General features: G+C 40.3%; 1 protein-coding gene across 4 annotated transcripts in view; it reads right to left on the reverse strand.

The window, feature by feature from the left end:
• LOC118411568 (diencephalon/mesencephalon homeobox protein 1-like) overlaps positions 1-8,995 on the reverse strand; it is a 41,070-nt gene that overhangs the window by 29,273 nt on the left and 2,802 nt on the right. The window contains exon 1 of one of the 4 annotated variants that reach the window (XM_035813934.1): positions 8,819-8,964. The exons of 2 other annotated variants lie outside the window; for them this stretch is intronic. The gene's annotated coding sequence lies outside the window, so the exon portion shown is untranslated. Of the gene's footprint in view, positions 1-143; positions 246-8,818; positions 8,965-8,995 lie in introns of those variants that run through there. One more of the 4 variants, XM_035813935.1, reaches the window with a different exon arrangement.

Consider the following 8,995-nt stretch of genomic DNA (forward strand, 5'->3'; position numbering starts at 1 on the left):
AATTTATAGAATTGTCTAAATCTTAGGAGACAGTCTGTAAATATGAGAGAAAGCACGTGTGACTGAAACATGTTACGGTAATATAATGTATAATACCAGATGAAAACTACCGCCAAAATGTTGTTGCAAATGTAGTATATTACCTTCGATTCAGCCGTCTACCAACCACAGCCCGCCTTACCAAAGTTTAGTTGTTCGATCCCGAGAAAAAAAAGATATCCGCCATGTTGTGCTGCAGACGTGACCCGGACAAATAGTATGAGCCTGCGCACTGGGAACCTTTCTCTCTCTCCCTCTCCCATAAACTTCGTCTCAAGCCGCAATGGAAAACAAATAAAACTAGACCTCAGGAATTTTAAAACATTTGCGTAAGAGATCTTCAGAAGTGGTGCTGTCTCCTTTAGCTTACGAGGGGAGACAGTTGAACGAGACCATGGACAACATCGTTAGGGAAAATTTAGAACATCGGCGCTTTGTGAGTCATGTTAACGAGGGAGGTGCTGGTGTAGCACTGAAATAGCCTAGTGCTGTCGTCAATGTCAAAAGAGCACACGTTTAGCTATAGGAGGCAATTATATACGTCTATTGCAAACTAATTACTCATATGAAACCACTATATCTCTTTTTTTTAATCGGAATAAAACGTATCAATCGTCTATCGCTCAACTGGTTTTCAAAAATAGTTTCAATCCTATCAAAAAGTTAATATCTCATAGTTGTTCTGTTGAATAACTTATGATTGTCAAACTTGCAATGAAAAGTGTTTTTTTATCTAATTTTCACCAACTCGTATCATATAAAAAAAACCTTCTTAAAAACTTAAAATATGAAATAAAGTTAGTTTGGAGGTATGGAAATGTGTAGGCAGTCGTCCTCAAAATAACTGCGCGTTCTCGGCACTTTTTAAGTGATGGTCAGGCTCAACATACATGTATTCTATATCACCTGATTTATTTTTGTTCTTTTAAATTCATGCTGTCTTCACAAAACATTACGATGTATACGACAATTGTAAATATTCGTATCAAGTTGTGAAAAAGTCGACTTTATCATATTTTGTATTGTAAAACCATTTGTTCGTATCATTTTTCTGCTCACAAAACATAGCCAGATTTTTAGCCTACAAGAAGTGACAAGTGTGACCAAAAATGTCGAATACTGTTTACAAGACGATGTGTCCTTTGCTTCTACAACCTTGAAAAGTAGGTTACAAAAATTACTTCCTTTTAGGCGTAAGACGTTGTTTTCTTTTTGCAATGACGAAGTGTTATTAGATAAAAGAAATATACCAGCAATGTGATGCACAAAGTAATACTAACATACGCATTTACGGGTTAAAAAAAACTGGCTACTGAAATTCCTGTACCGATGAAAGTCGACATAAAACGTCTTTAAATTCTATAATACATGGAGCGCTTAACACATTGAAAAAGTCAGAAAGCGTGGCCATATTTTACTTACTTTACAGACTTGAAGAATCATGCATATATTTTTTTTTACTTTCTAGATAAAATACCAATCATGTTGGCTGCCTTCTTACTGTATGGGCACATTTTCCTTAAGATACTTGAATATTTGTAAATCTCAAAGTTAGTTTTGTACGTGTAAAGTGGTGCAGCTTTGTACAGCAAAAAAGTTACCGACAGCCAAGTAGCATGTGCATGGTGTAATTTGGCCTCGGAAAGGCGTAAAACAGCGAAGTATCCTTGCCCGTCTGTGGTAAGAAAATATGTCTTTGTCGTCAAAAGTTCACCAATGTCTACATATAACCGTTCTAGAGTTTATGATTTGTGTAAGAAAGAATTAACAAAATGTTTCTGTTAAGCAGATTGCTATATTTTTCGGTTAAGTTTGGAACGTTTTTCTGAAAACCTGTTGCGTTATCATGTATGATAAAAATAAACATATGTCCCCATTGCCTAGGGACTGGATCTATCCGTGCCACTCCCGGCCTTGTACAAAAATGCTGTCAGAAATATCCTCACAGTTTTAGCGAGTTGATGTAAATGATAAGCAGCTAAAATCCCTAAGATTAGTCGTGCCACGGAAAGAGACCCTACATTAGCGAGTTAGAACCATAGTTTCCCTCCCCTCCAATGGTGTATGCGCAGACAAGGAGACTGCAGCTTGTCGTCTCTTTTTAATCTCTCCCATAGGTTAGTACTTATGATATCACGATACTTATCGCTGTTTGGGTACTTCGGTTCTATAGATCTACAGTAATTATCAGGTTCAAATTGCGTTTTTCTGAGTAATTAGCCCGGGAAACCCGGCGCATGCCGCCAGTGTGATCCGAGGGCTTACACCGGCGAAATCCGCGGTAGATTGGAAGTTTTTTTTTTCCCTCCTAGCTGCCGACAGCTTTTAACAGACGTTAGATGTTCTTATCAAAATGTTCTAAATTTTTGTTGGGGTGTCTGTGCGTTTTCTCCCACTCCCATAGAAGCCACGCTAAACACGTTGTTTCCAAATAGTAATTGCGAGGATCATCGTACTGTGCGCACAGACATGCTCGGGATTTCAGTTCGTGTTTCCCGACAGCTTTGGCTCCGAGCTCCGGGCTTAGAAACAGGTTTTGACAGATATTCGGATAAAACATTCATCAAGAAGGACCCTTAGGAATTATGATTACATGTGGTGTAATGAAGACATGCCCCCGCACAGTTTGAATCTGTCATATGGCGTCAAAGGCTGACGAGAGTTGACGAGACTATGTACAGTGGCCAGAAGGACGCGAGTGCATACAAACTCTTGTTCAAACGTGTTCAGCACTCAAGATGTCTAAACTCCTCTTGTCTAAGCGTTTCGGCAGACGAATTGTCTACTTTCTGGAGTTATTTTTGATCTCTTCACGCAGATGAAGTGTTGGTGTGAGGGTTGTTGAACGCAGTTTGATTACATTGCGCTGATACAGACGATAAGAAGTATCTACTACGACCGGGCCGCTAAAAGTACTACCTAACGCTACACCATAGACAGGTGCGACCAGGAGGTTTGCTAAAGTTATCCCTCAACGCTCTACTTTAACCAAAGCGTGTCAGCTAAACGTCCCAAACAATACAAAACACTATACGATTCCAGATCCAGCTTTAGCTTTATTTGCCGTGTTAGCATTTGGTTGGAAGTAAATTCTCCATGAGATTTAAAGTCTGTGTCCTCTCTTTTCGTGCGTGTGGTCCTAGCAAGCCGAGTTCGGCACACACTGCAGCTTTGAGAAAATCGTACGCGTATTGAAAGAAGTCTCCAGTCTAAAGAGAGTCGTTATTTACCAAGGCGTGCTTGAATAAAAATGGAAAATCTAGGCCTTATTTTGACAGCTTGCTATCTTGCAAAGATCTTTTGTTAGATACCAATCCCCGTGAGGTCGAGCTCTTGACGGGTTAAATGGCTACTGGTCAGTTTTAGCAGAGAAACGTCGCACACTGCCTTCAGAGAGAAGATTCCTTGATTCTAATGTCTGCACCTTATCAGTCTACAGAGAGATAAAAGTCTGCCAGAAAAGCGTCTTCGGTTAAAACGGCGGACTAGCTTTTCTCTCAACTCGGCAGAGCCACCTTTAGAAGTCGATACCCGAGCCGAGGGGCCCGTACCGGCAAAAGGGGGCCTCCTCAGCCGGCAGGGGTAACCGGATCCGCCGGGCGCACAGCTTCAGCCCTTGCCCGCCTCCACAACAACAATTCCTTATGCATACCTCGCCAAGATTCGATTCCCCTCCGCTGGATTGATCAAGGTTTCCGTGTGTTCAGTACGAGAGTTACAAGCGGGGCTGAAAAGTTACGACCGAAGACCAGGAGTTACGGCGGTTTTACAACAGGTGTAATTAACGCCCCTCGCCAGGCCACGCAAGCCGATACAACCGCGCGGGACCTCGCAAAACGGAGTGGTCAGCTAGCACGACTGGTCAGTACGTACACCCGATCCCCCTCTCGCCTTTTCCGCCATTTTTGTTGTTGTCTTTTGCTTTGGTAAACACACGGCAAAATGCTCACTAAACCGGCATCTCAATACTGTCAAAACTTGACAGCTCTGAAGCCTTGTAATGACTCTTCTTTCTCAGTATGTAAACTATACCCGCTGGACACGAAACTACTGAGACGTTTGGTTTTGTTTAGAACGTGTAAAAAGAACAAGGGTTTGGTCACCTTAGCCCGGACAGGGTGTTCACTGTTTGACCAGGCTGTGTGTACTGACCACAATACCGCTTTGCTGTGGTCCCTCGCACGAGACCTTAACCGCACACAACCGTATACGTCTCCAAACACAAAACACAATGTGGGATTTCTCAGTATGTACGCGGAAGTCCTCTTCAATAAAGCCTCAGCCGGCACGATCACAAACGTCAGTACCAAGGTCCTGTTGTCTTTGTATACTAGTTTTAATTATTGACGAGTCGATGAGCTGGTAAAACACACTTCTGTTTACAATTATAGTACCCTTCTTCAAGACCATAGCTACCACGCGCCCTAGAATTACGAATGAAGAAATGCCCAAATTCATTTTCTTCGAGCAGCTCAAAAAATACAAGCTCACAGCCCGTTGGAGAGTTAGCTACAAAATTTTTACCTTCATCATTTTCTCACGTTAATTAATTGACATGTTAAGTTGTCTAGAATGACAACTTTACTAACTCTTAAAAGTAATAGAATCAAACGCTCCATTTCTTATGACATCAAACATAACATAGCAAATAACACTAACTTAAGCAGTGTCCGTTGACATTCAAATCGACTATAATACATGAGGTTGCAAATAATTTTTCTTTGCATTGTCTAAAGATAGAGTGGTTAATCATTCAGAAAGCTGTATATTATATCTGGTTGATGTCCATCTTTATATGTACTCACGTGAAAGCAATAGAATACTCCACTGTTTTGTCTACAATTCTTGCTGCTAAATTATTCATACAAGCTAATTAATTGTGTCTTACAACGTTCATTATTTTCATACACAGGACAAATTGATTTGTTATGAATACTCATGTCAACATATGGACAAAGATTGAATACAAGTACATTTTGAAGCAGTACCTCAAAACGAAGCATTTTGCTCTGTATCTTTCTACCTACATGCATATCTAAATATCTCCTAACCTTATACACTTTTGTACACACATTTGCATTTTCCTTGGACGATCTAAAATGCATTATAAACATCACATACTGTTTCATATCTGCAATATACGGCGTATAAGACAGCGTAGAGAAAAGCTCATGTCTTATTTCAACATTTCAATGGACACTGCTGTTGTCATAGACCCCTGGACGGCTGATTATCATTTTTGAGGTTGCGAATTTTGCAGGACCACCTGATAATTCTTCTACAAATTCTCCGATATTTCATACCTTTAACCTCAAGGATTATTCACTTACAGGGACATGTTCCTGTCTATTGTATTTTGAAGTGCCAGTAATTTCGAACGGTGGTTTTAGTACACTTCTTTACCCTGCATTGTTTTGTATACAGCGCCAAAAAGTTGCAATCTTTCAGCTGTATTTTCGGCGCATATTTTTAGGGTAGGCCCCTCTATAGACAAGCCTCAAGTGTTTTCATTTTATGTGACCTTTTGACATAAAGAATAAAATTGTAAGTTAGAAGTATTTTGCATTCCAGTAAATATGATAATGTTGAAAAGAAAGGGCACAGCATGCTTTTATCGGTGATTTTTTTGTCTGCTCTAGCTTTGAAGTCAATGTTTTCGTTACAAAATTCTATTATGTAAACAGTCAAAGATCAAAGGGGTTGCGTATGATGAATTTTGTGAGGTTTATTTTCTTATTATAATATAATGAAAAAGTGCAAGTCGTAATATCTTCTCCATCTCTCCTGTTGTCTGTATATGTTTAGTAACAATAGACGATGCTAGATAAGCTGCAACCATAGAAATATTTACTGTTAATGTTCAAAATATCTGTTGCACATCACGGTTTCATATATGATACTTTTGTATTGTATCGTAAAATGACTGTATATCATATTTTTCGCGTTTTCATTTTTCACACCTCTGAACAATGTGGTTATAGAGTTAACATTGTTTTATACTGACACAAACATTACAATAAGAAGTGTTTTTCCCCATTAAGTTACATGTTTTACCCTTTCGTATTCAAATTTGTACGGCAGACATATCAGTCACGAAATGTTAGTTATGGACGTCTAGTATAATGTACATGGACGATACAATTCCTAACACCTGCAAGATAATGTTGAATGCATTTGACAATACGTTACATAAAGGAAATTGCGTTTCTGTCCGTGCAAGCATCAAGGTAATCCTTTGTATTTGTGCGCTTTATCCCTGCTAGTCGCCATATTTAATATATGGCTTATTTTCTAACTATTGTCCAACAAGGTGTGACATATAACAGATCAGCTATGATTTCTATTATAATCTAACTACGTCCCACAAACCTATTGTCGCTCCTTTTAATGAAAAAAGACAGCTAGCTATATGAAAACAATCATTATGGCGCCTTGACGTAATCAAGTTTCGCGGGTGGGTAGAGTCAAGCAAAGAGCCAGGTGGCTTTATACTGGATTGTATAATTCACAAAAAGTATCTGACTAGATTGAATCTATGTTCTCTATAGCTAGCCTTTATAAATCCATTGACGTGCACAGTTGTCGGTATAATTTGGCCAGAGACCATTTTTCGCTTTTATTTTTTTTCTTCTTAATTTTACAGTATCTAGCCTTATAGGCGCATCTATTTCTGCACTTTGAGACAGTCATGTTACAGTCTTTACCAGTAGTTTGCTTAAATTTGGCAGCTAAAGATTAATGCACAGTTGCTAGATGTGTGAAAGACACCTTACAAACATTAATGAGACTACTTGTAATGTTTCTGTCACTGTTTACAGTCCTATGAATGTAGGGATTTAGTGGTTTCGCAGCTGTAAGGTTTGTTTAGGGGATTTTTATTCTCTGCTCCGCCATCTTGGATAGGAGTCCCACGGTGATACTTTGCACGAGATTGTGTTTCTTTTGCCAATTTGCGGGGAGAACGGGGCGAAATAATCTAATTTCTAGTCACACTGCAAACATGTTGGGACATGAATTTGCTCCTAGCAAGCTTTTTCACGCCTTTAATGATGCTTAAGCAAATATTTGCCACTTCCTTGAGCGAGAAGAGTTTGGCCAATGCCCTATGCAAAGTTTTCAGCGGCACAGGCGGTAGGTAGGGTTGGCGGCGGCCATGTGAAAAAAATGTACGTTTATATCCTTCGGAAATATCCACAGGTTGTCTCCACGTGGATGTGATTTGAGCACTAACAAGATTCATGAAGACATCCTTACAACTTCTATCAAAATTCTCAAAACAACTCTTTGTTGGAGAACAGTGCGAGTGGCAATGCTATACCGTGTACTTCATTGTGTGTGAGTGTGCATGAATGTGTGTATACTACCGGAAACCTTATCACAGTTCTTACCCTAGTGGGGGGTACGAAATAAAATCCCTGCTAATTTCTGAGGGAATCAGTGCCTGTATGAGTAGTATTCTCCATGAGAATTTCACAGTGGATACTTTCTATTCAATACCACGAGCCGACTGTCTTCCCATCTTTGCGATAAGCGACGTTTATAAGTACTGTCCACTAATCTGTGGTATCCTAAAACAATGGGGAGGGCGGACGGTAAGGCGACAGTAATGGCAGTTTGACGAGCCTAAACGCCCGTGCCAAATGCCCAACAATTACCCAAATTGATTTGGAGGGATTTGGGTCCTTTCACATTCTAATCAATTATTGTGCCAGCCACGAATAATGAAGTGAAAGAGTCTAGGATAAACCCGGGTCTCTTATCGGGTGCGCCTCGAGCAGGCGCCCGCATAATGCGCCCGTACCGCCGACCGTTTTGCTGGGTTCTCCTCGCTGAAAACTCGCATTAGCTAGCTCCACACGAGCTAGGTCTTCTCCAAACTACACTGGACACAAAGATCTAGCCTACCTTCTGTAACATCAGTCATAATTATAAGCTGCCTTCTTGTTTTGTTTTGAAAAGCCGTGGGCAAGACTGATAGCAAGGAACTGGTGGCGTTCACGACATTCCCGCACACAGTGGCACTTACACCTTCCAGCTATACCTGCAATTAAAAACTGTCCAGGGTTTTAGATATAATCCCGCAAACAAAGACAAAACCCAATTATCCCTGTGTGTTCTAAGATCTGGGCCCACCGTCTGGATAGTTAAACACTTCCTGTCGTTTTTGTGGTGTTCATTTGTTGTTTGCAGACGATAGCAACGTACATGTAGGGGTATAACAGCGCGATCTCAGAGAAACTCGGGACCTCGCGCGGCATCGACCTGGGCTCTCTGTCCGGATTTTTCCGTATCCTTGACTACTAAGCTACGATTCTGGGAATGTGTTGTTACTTATGTTAAGAATCTATAAGCAAAAACAGCAATTTAAAGGATTTGATTTCTCAAATGCCCTTCTGTAGACTAGAAAAACTTCCCGCGGCGTTTGCAACAGTCGTTGTTTTAAACCCAGATGCTTATCAGACCTCCATATTGTAGCTAGTCAAAATGGTCTTTGACTAAAAAAAATCTCGATGTTTAGCAACTCGTCATCCCGTCTATTTTGGTGTTAGAAACTTCATGCAAAAATAGTGCATATGCGTATTCATTGACATAGAAAATGGAATTCGACAAAGTGTGTTAAAACCTTGCAATAGTTTTAGAGCTAAACTACCTGACTAACTTCTACACTTGAAATGGTGTATTCAATCTACATATCTTCGATTGTAACACATTGTTACGGAGAGTAGATATACGAGTTAATCATATGACGGCTTACAAAAAATTCACGCGTAGTTCTTACCGCTCTAAATTCACGTCAGTGCGGGTGTAGTAAGGGCCTCTCTAATCCACACCGCTCTGAATTCCTCTAACCGTACAAAACCTCCCCAATTGGATGTAATGTCCAAAACTTCCACGAGCTTACAGAAATAAGTAAGCAAATCGGCTCGTTTCCTTGACTTGCGCTGCCGCTAGTCTG

Source organism: Branchiostoma floridae, chromosome 3, assembly GCF_000003815.2.
Source record: "Branchiostoma floridae strain S238N-H82 chromosome 3, Bfl_VNyyK, whole genome shotgun sequence".
NCBI lineage: Eukaryota > Metazoa > Chordata > Leptocardii > Amphioxiformes > Branchiostomatidae > Branchiostoma > Branchiostoma floridae.